Source organism: Siphateles boraxobius, unplaced genomic scaffold (genome assembly GCF_051911475.1).
Source record: "Siphateles boraxobius isolate OS27281-9 unplaced genomic scaffold, OSU_SipBor_1 130, whole genome shotgun sequence".
Taxonomy (NCBI): domain Eukaryota; kingdom Metazoa; phylum Chordata; class Actinopteri; order Cypriniformes; family Leuciscidae; genus Siphateles; species Siphateles boraxobius.
Window position 1 is genome coordinate 51894610 of NW_027508734.1, and position 14929 is coordinate 51909538.

Genomic DNA, 14929 nt, shown 5'->3' on the forward strand with positions numbered 1-14929 from the left:
GCCACCTTATTTTTTCCACTTATGGGGTTCCCCTCAAGCTCGGGGTCTCATGTGGATGCTTGGCGCGCACGGCGTTGACAAAGTGTTCCCGTAGCGTAAGCTAAACGAGAGAACCTCTCATAAGAGAACGATACTCGGTTACTAACGTAACCTCAGTTCTCTCTAGAGAGGGAACGAGTATTGCGTAACCGGCCGTGCTCGCGCCACGAGCGATTTCGCTTCAGTCGTCGAAAAACCAGAGAATTCAGCCTACAGCCCCTATTTTATACGCTAAGCCATGCCTATCTGGCAGGCTGTGACGCTATAAAGGTTGCAGCAGTTGCCCGCAGGGCAGCCAATGAGCACGCGAGATGGCCTGCTCTAGGTCTGCTAGTTGCTGCACTGCGTTGACAAGGTATACAAAATTAAGGATACTTTTTTGGCTTCAGTATCTCGAGAAGATGAATCTTTCCCGTAGCGTAAGCTAAACTTACGCAATACTCGTTCCCTCTCTAGAGAGAACCGAGCTTACGTTAGTAACCGAGTATCGATCTTTGTGTCTGCCCGGTGTTCTGACGATTCATGCTACCCATCGAGATGTGCTACTTACTGGTTATGCGCATGTGCAGACTAATTTTTCTTCTGCTTACCACGCCCATAAATCTATGCATCCTTGCTGTGGAGACTTGTAGGAAACTTTGACAGGTCAAAGATGAATATTTGATGATAATTTTTACTTTTCACACCGTTTTGAAAATAAAAACAGTACAGTATACTTTACTCTTAACTTCAAATTTTATTATAATTGTATTTCATATAATAATGTCATTTTTACTTGTTATATCAAAAGTGATAGCCTAATTGCTAGTTCATTTAAAACATCAAAATATGTTCCCCATACACCTACCCTGATTTAAATGAAATAACGATGTCATAATATTGTGAAATTTAGACAATTATGGAAACAATAGAGAATGAATCAACATTCTCTGTGATCGATTCGCGCTCGGGTAGGATTTTTTTGCAAAGGCAGCACAAATCGATAGACTCTGCTATATATTCGCGCTACGGTAGCATTTTTCGACAAGGCAGCACACATCGTCAGAACACCGGCTCACAGAAAACAACGTGCAAGTTCCAGTCTTCTTACACTTAATGTTTAAACTGAAAGGACTTAAAAACACATGCAAATGATAAACTTTCACTATATGATGGTTAAACTTTGCAATTAATCGAATCGAAACGCAAGCGTTACGGGCCGGGGAGCTGCTGGCCCGTACAGATCATGAATCACGGATCAACTACGCTCCCTAAGGCTACTTACATCGCACATCCTGTGATGTGACTATCGCAACCCATTCTCACTCCCAAGGCGTCAAAAACTGAAGCATGGTCAAGCGCCCGAGGCGTCACATAGCAGACGCCGAAGGCGCCCCTTGGCGTCACTCTGTGGCGCATTAGGAACTCCATTGCTTTCAATGGGAAACCTGTGGCGGCAATAACAGACGCGAATTGTATCAGTAGGAAATAGCGTCGAAGAAGTCTCATTCCGAACACATCGCGATGTTTGGCATCAGGTCACGTGTGCCAGATGTTGGTAAGTAGTCGTAAATACGCTGTCCAAATAATGTTTGCTATAATGTCTTTTCTGTTTGTCGATATTAATCAGATTAGCTCTCTCATGTTCAGTCACTGCATTATATCTGTCATCTCCACGGAGGCTTTGTGTTTCATTGGTTTCTAATTCAAAACACATTACTAAACTAACGTGATTAAACACTGTCTGTCACGTGACGTGCTATAACTTAGGCCTAGACCTTAAATCAGTTATGAAATATAATATATTCATATCAGGTTCAAAGTAGATATTAGTTCCAAAGTGGTATTTGTAGTAGAAGCGCAGTAAGCACAACACTTACCATGCTTTTACCACAGTATTTGCAGTTTTAATGTGTCATTTGTTGTAAATGTATAGTAACCACAACACTTACCATACTTTTACCTCAGTATTTGTAGTTTTAAAGTAATATTTGTTGTAAATGCATAGTAACCACAGCACTTACCATGCTTTTACCACAGTATTGGTAGTTTTAAAGTAATATTTGTTGTAAATGCACAGTAACCACAAAACTTAACATGCTTTTACCACAGTATTTGTAGTTTTAAAGTAATATTTGTTGTAAATGCACAGTAACCACAAAACTTACCATGCTTTTACCTCAGTATTGGTAGTTTTAAAGTGATATTTGTTGTAAATGCACAGTAACCACAAAACTTACCATGCTTTTACCACAGTATTTGTAGTTTTAAATTAATATTTGTTGTAAATGCACAGTGACCACAACACTTACCATGCTTTTACCTCAGTATTGGTAGTTTTAAAGTGATATTTGTTGTAAATGCATAGTAACCACAACGCTTACCATGCTTTTACCACAGTATTGGTAGTTTTAAAGTAATATTTGTTGTAAATGCTAAGCAACCACAACACTTACCATGCTTTTACCTCAGTATTGGTAGTTTTAAAGTGATATTTGTTGTAAATGCACCGTAACCACAAAACTTACCATGCTTTTACCTCAGTATTTGTAGTTTTAAAGTAATATTTGTTGTAAATGCACAGTAACCACAAAACATACCATGCTTTTACCTCAGTATTGGTAGTTTTAAAGTAATATTTGTTGTAAATGCATAGTAACCACAACACTTACCATGCTTTTACCACAGTATTTGCCGTTTTAATGTATCATTTGTTGTAAATGCACAGTAACCACAAAACTTACCATGCTTTTACCTCAGTATTGGTAGTTTTAAAGTAATATTTGTTGTAAATGCATAGTAAGCACAACACTTACCATGCTTTTACCACAGTATTTGCCGTTTTAATGTATCATTTGTTGTAAATGCACAGTAACCACAAAACTGACCATGCTTTTATCTCAGTATTGGTAGTTTTAAATTAATATTTGTTGTAAATGCATAGTAACTACAACACTTACCATGCTTTTAATGCCTAATAATTTAAAATCCAAAAATTGTAACATAAATCTGTAATTTTTCCTTTAAATAATCCTATATATTATACATAATGATATTTTATTTTCTCTTTTTTCAGCTGAAAAGACCAAAAGGGCCTTTCGGACTCAGTCAGCTCATTATTGTTTGAGGAGAAGTAAATGGGAGACGAAAAGCTACAAAGGCAAATATTCACAATGGTATATATGTGTTGGTTTTAACCTGTAATCAAACATTTTATCAATCATTTGTTGTTTCTTAAACCTTGTCTTACAAAACCCATAGCCCAATCAGTACAAACATAGTCTCTAAGTCTTAATAATTCACAAGATTTAACAAGTTCTCAAATTCATACGATGCACATACATATTTGTATACTCATACATAATCCTGCAGCTTTTACTCCTACTGCTGTCATTGGCTACTGCCTCAATTCCTGTACATATTTATCGCGATATTTGCAAATCAGTTGCAGATGCCCCACACACTGTCAGAAAGTTTATATTAATTGCATTATTTAAAATTATTACAAATTGGACCCTGTCTGTTGATGTTCCAATGATACATGAAGTCTCTCCACACCTCATGACCTACCTCTGTCTGTTTGCAAGAGTGGAAAAGCTAATCTGACTTGTCACACGACATCAGATACTCGATTATTTTGTCATGATCAGATCAGTTACACTGCTGATAACTGTCCCATTTGCATGTAAATCGTGTTATTTTTGCTTGCTATTAATGACATACTTTTAATCATGCCCACATATCAGTAAACTTATTACATAAATGCATTTAACATTTAATTATGCAACACTCTATACAGAAATAAATCCTACTGTTATTTATAAACTTTCTACTTCCTTGTAATGTAATAAAATTACCTTCCTTTCTGTTTTGCAGGATTACTTAGTCCTTTTTTTAAGATCTCTACAACATCAAACTCAACAGCTCTTTTAAGAGCCGACCCTCACAAGATCTACTTGTGAGACGCAGCGAATCTTGCCGTGATCAGCCCTTCCCAGGTCAAGATCCTACAATATTTCAATCAGTATTTACTCATCAAATGCTCTCTCCTGAATCGTATGGTAAAAGAACTTATTTATAACTGTCTTCATTTCTATGTTTTAAGAACAATAGTAATTGCACATAGAGTAAGTAGAGACTTTTTTTGTTTTACAGCAGAGAAGGAAGACCAGTCCTTATATCAACGCAAGCTTTACATTTACATTTATTCATTTAGCTGACGCTTTTATCCAAAGCGACTTACAATTGCTATATATGTCAGAGGTCGCACGCCTCTGGAGCAGCTAGGGGTTAAGTGTCTTGCTCAGGGACACATTGGTGTCTCACAGTGGATTCGAACCTGGGTCTCTCACACCAAAGGCATGTGTCTTATCCATTGCGCCATCACCAACCACTTCTAATCCCGCAATTTAATCGAATGAATCCTTTGTTTCAGTGAGGAAGGAACATCTGGTGCCCAAGACAGAAAGGTGCGCGTTGCCATTGGTATGTCTTATATTGAAACAATGCTGTAATAATTTGGCTAGTACATCATTTGATGTTGACAATTTTACATTGTACAGGTTATCACTTGGTTATTCACCAAGTAAAGCTCTTGAAACAAGTGACATAAGAGTGTGTTGTCTTGAAAGAAATCAAGCATCACTGGCAAAGGCTCAAAGAGACCATGCCTTTCTAAAATATCTTTTAAAACAGGTTGCTGTTGATATGGGTAAAACAGTTTTTTTTTTCAGTACTTAACTTATATTACAGGTGAAACTCGAAAAATTAGAATATCGTGCAAAAGTTCATTTATTTCAGAAAATTCAACTTAAAAGGTGAAACCAATATATTATATAGACTCATTCATGACATCCAAAGTGAGATTTGTCAAGCCTTTATTTGTTATAATTTTGATGATTATGGCTTACAGCTATGAAAACCTTTTCACAATATTCTAATTTTGGGGTTTTCATAGCTGTAAGCCATAATCATTCAAATTGTAACAAATAAAGGCTTGAAATATCTCACTTTACATGTAATTAGTCTGTATAATATATTAGTTTCACCTTTTAAGTTGAATTACTGAAATAAAGTTTTGCACGATATTAACATTTTTCGAGTTTCACGTGTATGTGCTGCAATTTATATATATATATATATATATATAATACTTCAATGTGTATAATATAATGTACTAACTACTGCTTTGTAAATTTAAATAAGGAACAGGCAACTCAGGCCCTTTTGCGTTCTCCTTTTTGAGGTGGAGAGTTTACATCAAACCCTAATTGAGCACATCTGAACATTTTAACCAAAGTCTCCAGGTTTACTTGTAGACATAGGCAGGAGGGTTTGAGGTTGGAGCTAAATCTACAGGACAGTGGACACTGAGGGCCAGAGTAGCCCATCACTGCTTTAAATAACACACAACAGAAGCTGACCTGACTGTCCATTAAACAACTTAATTTGAATTGTTTGTTTTACTTTCAGACCAGGACTGGAGATCGCCTGACGATGGGATGATGAGACTTCTTCCTCTGAGAAAAAGCTACACCACATCAGTGATCACATCTTCTGTTTATCAGTTGTACTGTAGGGCACAACTGAAAAAACTGTTTAGATGAGGAAGAAGAACATGAACACGATAGAGACGTACAGGGAAGAGCAAGAAACCAGTTTAGCTGTGATAATGAATCATTATTTTCCAACACAATATCAAATCTGTTTTCTGTATCATAGGTGACTGAATAGGATTCTCTGGAACTCATTTTGTGGCTTCAGCAGTTGTGAATGGTTTAATGTGATGTTAATGTATTTTTGAAGACCCATTTTTATTTATCTTGAATCTCATTTGTCTTTATGCTACTTTATCAACTTTATGCTGTGTCCTCCAATAAAGTATTGTTTAATAAAATATGGTGAATATTGTGTATTGAAAGTGGTGTTTGGTACAGTAAATGTAATTTTTTATTTGAGAAATTTTAATTTCTTATGAATTTAGTTCATAATTTAAAAATAGGACATAAACATTTTTGATCTAGTTAATGATATTTGGGACAACAATGCACAAAAAGTTGCACATACTTGCATGTGAGAAGTATGCCAGTTTTCAGTGAAATAAAGGGAAGGTGTGTGAATAACAAGAGGCTGTATTGGGTTATATTACTACAAACACTTCAATCATAATTGAAGATGATCCATGTTGATCATTCTAGTTCATCTACTGCATTTAGTATGAAATCATAGATATTACTGATGTCAGGCATATAAGAAGCAATCAGAGGGGGTGAAATAGAAATGCTGGCACTGTTTCTTTGTTGTTTTACTAAATATGCATTATCCTTGTGTAATAGTAAAGTGTACATATATAAATTGATTTTTGTTTACTGCTGTAGGGTATGGAGCAATCAGACACATACTAATTATTCATTATATACGGTTTATGAAACTCCTCACAGAGCCCAAATGAACAAACACAAGGGCAGAAACAGTATCATGTTACAGGGCATGATAAGGAGATTTTACGACCTCCGAGGAATGTGGCCACATACTCAAGAGAGAGACTATGAAACAGAAACCTCTTTAAAACAGACTTTGCTGCATTAATCATAGTCTAACTGATCTATAAATGAACATGCATAAAACTGTGAAAGAAACAGTGTAAATGGTTTACTGTCTCGTGTACTATTAGGTATATATTATGGTATGTATCCTGGTATACAACCAACTAACGATCAATGTAACCTCACCTGTATCATGCCTCCTACCGAATTAATGCTCATTTAATGACTCACACTTTGATGTACATCACCTTCTTCTAGAATGCAGTGTGGATGTGTTATAGCTATCTGAACATTAATGAAGGTATAATCATGCTAGGGACAAAGATCCGTAAATCAACTAAGAGCCACTTTCCCTCTCAGACATGTCACCTTTCTGATTGGTCGAGTTCAACCCTTAGGGGAGGATCTTTTCCAGGCCTTATTAGAGACAGTCCACATGTGACCTCTCTCTCTTAGTTCTTTCATCCAGCCGCAACACTGTTCTGGTGATTCTGGGGAACCCCCTCCCCCTCCACGGGGGCCCCAGGGCCCAGCAGGCCTCAATCCAACCAGATATGGGCACAGGCAGGAGAGAGATGACTCTCTCACAAAGAACCAAGGACAATCTCAAGAGTTTTGGACTCCAATCTCAACAAAGACTCCAACCAACAACGACTCCAATCACCCATCCTTCCGACTTCCTCACTTCTCCTGGGTGCCAGGCGTGGCCTCAACAGAGTCCCAGGTCTTCACCAAACCAGTCATGCGTTCCTGGAGAAAGAGAACGCTCAACCAACTTCCACTTGACACTGCCGGAACCATCAACGACTTCAATTTTCAACAACTTCAAGAATTGTTCCCATTACAAATGCAAGTATTCAATTCAATGAAATGTGAAAATGAAATTCTGATGGTTCTTCTCATAGACCCTCTTCCGGTTTCCAATTTCATCCTATCACTAACCTATTTATGTATTCATGTGTGTATGTTGTTTAGTTTATTTATATTCATATAAATATCTATATTTAGTTAATAAAACTTGTACATAATATGTATTTGGTTCTGTTTTGTTTGCAATACAAGTCACTTTACGATCACGGTTTTTGCTACTGGCTCAAAGTACTGTACAGGCGAAGAAATAATTATTCTTCGGTGGCCATGGAAGATACCCTTTTCTTAATAAATTAATAATCAAAAGAGTTCGTTGGAAGAACTGATTAATTGATTGTAATATTAATTCAGCCACATCAAGTTAATCCAATTAACTGACCCAAATATTTATAATTAATAATAACAAGATATTATTGATTATTAATATTTCCAGAAAGCTGAGTTCCTTACATATATGGTGGAGAATTTTAAGGCATCGTATTAAACATTGTATGCAAGCAGACAGTAATCAATCATATGTTGTCCCATAAGTTTTTATTAACATCTCATACATGCACGTACACGTTTCTGGGTAAATCAGCAAAACTATAGCTTGAATATGCCTTCCTACGAATGGCAGAAAGTTCACAAATGCTATAATGCATATTTAAATCGTACGATAAGAAACTCCTGATATTAGCGAAGAAAGCCTAATTTCAGATATAAATCAAGCATAAGCCTTCTCTGACGAAGAAATCTCAGATTAGCCGCGCGCATAAATGGTACCAGAACAAATTAACCTGATATGGACGAAGAAATCTCCATTTTCAACATTTTTGAATGTGATCTGAGCGATGTTCCTCAATCACCGATTAAGGCCTTATTATGCGTTACGTCATTGTTTTCATATTAAACCGCTGAAGCGCTCATATGAAACAATCGCGTCGAATTAGTGGTATAAATTCTAGCCCAGCTAACTAATTTGCCATTGTCTGTGAAAGAACGGTGCTGTTTTGATTTGTTAAAAAGAGTCACTCACACGCAACGTCGTGTCTAAGCGAGAGACTCAGTGCAAACTGTCAGCACAGCTCGATCGCTGCTCCGAACGATCTGTGTTGTTGGTTGGCATTGCGTCCGGAACGCGAGCAGGCGTTCCTATCTAGTTTTTCTGACAACAGCACCAATCTCACAGACCCTCGTGTAAACAAGCGACGGTTGTAGCCAATAGCTCCCTCAATCCTAACTTACAAGTAAAACCCTCTACCTCGAGTGATAGTTTTAGCACCGCCTAAAACTTAGACACGTTAGAGCGTAAAGTGTAACCTTAAACCAAAGACTATAGATTTTGCCTGATTTGAACTGAGTAATTTGAACACGAGTAATGAGAGTCAAAGCTCTTCGAGGCTTTGAATCAAAGGAGTCAACTGCGTCACAAATGATTCTTTGTTTGAAGCGCCCTCGCTGGCGACCCCTGCTGGTCAAAACAGTGGAAGTGTAGCGGAAACTCAAATCAACGGAACACCTTTTACAAACCAATCGCAAAGGTTTTATCAAAAGGTGTAATCAGGAAATGGCAATCCGCGAGCTACCTAATATCGTTTAATATGAAGTGTCTTTCAAGGCACAATATTTTAGTAAACTGTAGGGCTCGTTTTATGAAAGCTTGACTTGAAAGTCAATCAGACCCTAAATCAAATGCGTCATTAAATGTGTACGAATCTATAAAGTGATACGAGATCACATAGAGACCAGATACACACTGGTTCACGAACCGTTGAAATTTAAAACAATTTCGAAACAGCTATGACGCGTAACGAAGCCCAGTTTAATAAAATCACGTGACCTTAGCAGTGATACACATTACACACTCCGAATGATTTGAGACGAATGATTCACCCTGGTGTCAGAGCTTCACGAAGCACGTCTCATAAGAGGGTTAAACCACCCTCTTCTCTCTCTCTTTCTCTCTCTCGACCCCTTCCTCTTGGTTTCACTTTCAGATTGAAACCCAGATACTTTAGGTTTTTATTTGTGTTTCTTTTATTTTTACTTAAATCTACCCCTATTTTATTTTGTGTATTTACACCTGTTGAGCCTGAATCATCCTATTCAGTTAAGTTGAATTTAATTAAATTGGGAATTTAATTAAATCAATTTGCTTATTCAAGGTCCACCTTAGTTACCAGAGCTATGAGAACACACAATGTTTACATAATTTTTTTTTTTGATTTTATTTCAATTTAGTTATTTACTTTGGTTTCAGCCTGAATTCTTATATTCAGCTAAAGAAAAAAAAAAGGGCTTAGCTAAATTTGAAATTTAATTAAATTACTTGATACGCTTCCCTTTCCTTTTAGTTTTCTTAGAGCTATAAGGACGTTCTAACTTTACCTTTACCTTATTTTAGATCACTAGTCACTATCCTCATCTTCTCTCTCTCTATAGGATTACAATATCTAGCGACTGTTGTTTCCATAGTGAGTTACACAGGTCATTAATATCCTACTTCCTGTCTGTGTTTTACCCATCCTCACTCCTTAGCACCAAGCTAAATACATGAAGTACGGCTAAACACAAACGCACAGTAGGCCCCAGACAGAACTGGAAACACTTCCCATTGTTTCGTCTTCTTCTTTTGGACCTTGAGATGTCTGATGTGTCCCTGGTAGCTTAGTCTAACAGCAGCATAACCCATAAGTGACTCCTGTTTACCTATGTCTCCTAGCTAAACCTAAATAGGTAAAACACTCCTTTCTTCCTCTTCTTTTCTGGTTTCATGCTATTGTTTTATGTTGGTTTTGCTCTATCTGTTACTCTCGTAGCACACCATGTGAGAAGAACCATCAGCATTTTTGAGTAATAGGTTATGACATGTAAGAGCCCAGTCATCAGTCGATGCTTCTTAAAGCACGTCAACTAAGATACTCAAAACTTTTTTTTTGTTGTTGTGTGTGCTCACCAACACTAAATTTTAGCTGCTCCACATAGCCATTCTCCCACACAGATAGCTCTCCACCTCTGTAGAAACTTGCATTTGCCTGTGCCATTTCTCTCTCGTGTTCCCACAAGTGTGCCAGTAGGCCTCAGACACCCGGCCCTGCCACCAGGACCACCTGAAGACCCGGCAGAGCAGTGTCATGGACATCCTTCAGCCTGAAGCAGGCAACGACCTGCCACGGCAGAGGAAGGAACAGTTAGGCAACAACGAAAGCAGACGTCTGACACCCAGCCTGAGCCACCAAGAGCTGACCAGCATTATCTTCTCCTTGGCCATGCTCCCGCAGGCCTCAAACAGGAGGTAAATGAACTAACGCTGCCAGCCACAGGACTCCACAGAGAAAGAACCCTGCTTAACGGGAGAAGGCAGAGGACAGATGCAGGGACCCTGACAGCGTGGAACAACTGAAAGAGATCACCAGTTTTCAAGCGGCTCTGACAGCTGCTGAGCACCTGCCAACAGACGAGAGAGGAACCGGTTGAACTCAAAGAGAGAGACGCTGAAGCCATCGGCTTGCAGCCAGAGCTGAAGTCCCAACACTGACTCAGCGATGCTGCAACATTATAGACCAGCTCGATGTGGTCCAAATAGAACTGAAACAGTCCAACCAACTGCAAATGGACCCCACGAGAAAGATGTACCCTGCTGAACTTCGCATCAGCAGCGTAGGCTTCCCCAGCCCTGCACAAAAGGGTGGGGGGGGGGGGGGGGGTGACAAACCCCTCTGCTTAACATGTCATCAGACAATTTCCTTAAAGCTTCTGCAGCCGTGGAAGGAAAAGGATTGATTCAGAAGAATCTTGAAACGACGCGTGTAGTGACACTCAAAGACCTCAACCGAACGGCCAGACATATCCCTGCATTTACACCAGAGCTTGCTAGACTCTATCTGACCTGGATCACATCCAGCCCAGAGTTGCGACGCTTTCTGGCTCGGCAGCCAGAAAACATCCAGTCTAACTACCAGCAGCTGGAACAAGCCATCACAACCGGATTCTCAGACTTAAGAGTCTGAATGTAGACTGGGCGCGGTCCCAGACACCAACCAGGGTAACCCTGAAAGTCCCTGTGCTACTACCACAGACATCAAGCGAGCTACCTCGGAGCGTGCAACAAACCTGTGATGGAGGAAGACACCAGCTTCAAGAACCTTTTGACTCTGAACTTCAAAACCCAGAAGACACACGGCATGACCACAATGCACGACTCTGCTACAAAGTTCCTAGTCAGCATAGGACATAAAACTTTTAAAGTAGATGAAAATGTGTGCTCAAAAGGAAGCAAGAGTTTGCATTAGTAAAATTTGAATTTTACTGATTTAAAGAAAATCTTGAATGCAGGTGTAAGCCTCACGTGCCAACAGACTATGCACTGCTTTTTGAAACATACAGACATTGTGCCACCCGCTGGTTGAAATATACACTGCTGCACATTAGTTTCCATGACAATGACTTGTTACAGGAAATACAAACTCCAAATAGGGCATTCGTCACCCTAATGCCAGATAGTAAGCAAACCACCTAAGCTGGGAAAACTAGCATGACCTAGAGCCCCTTCGTAACTACTGTTATCCTAAAAGTGCTTATTTGATCATTCCGATCCAAATGGGACATGATATGCGATACACATTTTGATCACTAGCTGCTGGCTTGTCTAAATGCAGATAAAACGATAGCTGGAATTGACATCTCTGCTTAAAATAATAATAAAAAAAAATAAAAAAAGGGGTCTTAACTGGTATCGGTAATTTCAGCATTAAAGCGTAAGTCTGTTTGACAAAGGAATCTCATCTCAGCGGCATGCAAACTGTACCGGTATTTATTAGTCTGCTTTGGTTGAAGGAATCCAAATTGCAGTATTGCTTAATCTGTTTCTGACGAAGGAATCTCAGTACAGTGTTATATACACGTAGACTTGGGTGATGCTCCCCTTTCTACAAAGTAAAGACCTTACAAATTATTGTTAGATTGATGTAATTCACCTAAATTTTGGCTGCATCTACAAGCAGAGAGCTACCTAGTGATCAAAACTGTTCACTCGCTGAAAAGTCAGTATTTATGCACGAGATGGACGTAACTATATAGGCTTAGACAAGCTTTGACTTACAGCAAATCTATTTCCTTACTCTGTAAACAAATAGAATAAGTTGCGTAAAGTAAAGAGAAGAGTTCCATGAGTAAAATTTGCAAATGCCAAACCACATTTGCATTTTACTGAATGTAACATCAAGTTCTTGAAAGACTTAAAGTATAGGCGCCCCCTTTTAACCCGTTTAAACATGCATAACTCATTTAAAATGTGCAGACATTCTTCATGGACTGTTGAATTGTTCTGACATGCACTGGTTCCCATGACAACGACTTGTCACAGGAAGTGCTAACCCGTGACGTCATCTTGTAAACAAACCAGCCTAGGTGGCTAAGCTAACTTAACCTAGCGTCCATCCAGCTTAGGCTAAGCTAAGCTAACCTAGCATCCATCCAGCTTAGGCTAAGCTACATAATGACTTCTACAGTTAGCGGTTAGCATCATTTACTTGAAGCCTTAATTACAGCTTTTATGTATACAGCGCAAAGTATTCTAAAATACTTTCTTTAACCCCATTTAGGGTTTCTAATTTTTCTCTTTCCTTACTTTCAATTCTTCTCAGCTGAATTTCACCTTCACTAGTTTAGGCATAGTCCTTGCTGAGCGCTGTAGGCTAAATTTGCAGATGCCCTGTCAATTAAACCCAAGTTTAATTACATGTAAGCTGTGTAGCTAGAGAAGAATTCTTACAGTTTTGAGAATTTTCATCAGCATGTTGACTAAACCTTTGGAGGGACACACACGGTGTGGTCTTAAACACGCAACAGCTGTGACCCACTATGGAGTGTTGGTCCAGGCAAATCTAAAGGTTAGTCACTAGTGCTATTGATTATGCTCAATTTCAGATCATTCCCGCTGTTTTGATCACTTATTTAAGTCAATTTTATTTTTATTTTACTTCGATAATAATAGCAGTCAGCTATTCACTTGTCTATTCTGTCATGTATATGATTTATTTCCATTTCCTCTCTTGTTCAAATGTGGTTCCATTTCCCATAGGGCCCAGAAAGGAACACGAGACACCTTTATTTGTGATTTTGTTTATTTTCAACAAGTGCACTAATTTTTATGACCCTGCAACACAAGTAATTTCAACGATTACTAGGGCATAACTATAGTCCTGAGGATTGATAATAAGCATAATTTGAATAGGAAAGCTGTCCTTTTTCCTCCTATTCTTCACTTCGTCAAGCCGTAGTGAACCACCAGTTAAGTCCAGAGAAATATTTTAGTCATAAGAACCATCTTAAGTCATTTATTTCATCTCGGCTATGCCCTCTCCAGGAAATACTCTCAGAACCACACAAGTCTTAGCCTCCTAACATCCACAGCTAAGATGATAAGGATACAATACACACTTCGCTAGATAGCTACACATGAAATACCTAGCTTTATGCTACATATCTAGCGAACCCATTAAACCGTAGCTCTGAACTTTCTAGGGTCATGCATTAGTCTCTCACCACAGGTGTGCCAAAATGTTGCAGATCCTCTGCTTAACCTGACCTTAACCGGTTAGGAGACCGAAAAGACTGACAAGCCATAGCGAGGAACACTGTTCCACCCATGGCTGCTGACATCCGACGGCACCAGAGCCAACGGAACTGCACTATGAGAGAAGAGGACAAACGACCCATGACCCAAGCCAGAGTTACAGCCACACCGGGGTGATCAAGATTCTCATCTCCTTACCCCACCTTATGGGTATAAAACAGAAGGTAAACAACCTCACATAATAGATCACAGCGTCCCACAAGGAGCGGACCTGTGCCCAAAGCCTTACAGACCAGCTAGACACTGAGGTTCGAACCAGATTCAATGCAGCTGGACTGAGCATGCCCAGGACCAGCACAGAACTGTCACCATGGCAACAACCCAGGTACCAGCCAAGCCCCTTGGAGAAGCCATGGAGGACAGCACCCTCAACCTGCAAACACCACAGGAAGACCAACAGCTGTCAACGACAGCATCCTCTTCCATACCCTTCACACAGGTGTCAATCTGAGGCTCCGCAAGGACAGCTGGACACACCTGCCTCAGAGTTACTGGAGCCGCTGACACACGCAAAATAGCTCCCTGCACAGGACTCACCCGAGGAGTCCTGTAAGGTACAAGCTTCCGACTCCTTGCCCACCCCAGCTTAGGCAAGCTTGCGTCGGCACCACCATAAGGACAGAACAACACTTCAATCCTTCAGACCTCTTGTGACTGAGAGGCTAACAACCACCTTCTGACCTCCGGCCACCAGCACCAGGTCAGCTTGAAAACCTCTCTATGCTACATAGAGGCCTAACCACTTCCTGCAACCACAAGGAAACACCTGCCCCAAAACTAATGAACTTCAGAATGCCCCAACACCTGCTGCCTCAACACCTGCTGCAGAGACCTGGACTTGGCTACTGTCCACATCACCAGCCGTGGAACGACCACC

General features: G+C 39.6%; 1 long non-coding RNA gene across 1 annotated transcript; it reads left to right on the top strand.

Annotated features, from left to right (window-relative positions):
- Window positions 1-1331: 1331 nt before the first annotated feature.
- LOC143736692 (uncharacterized) lies at window positions 1332-4210 on the top strand. Its single transcript, XR_013203563.1, has 4 exons — window positions 1332-1576; window positions 3095-3194; window positions 3895-4016; window positions 4174-4210. It is a non-coding gene; the product is annotated as an uncharacterized LOC143736692 (long non-coding RNA).
- The last annotated feature ends 10719 nt before the right edge of the window (window positions 4211-14929 follow it).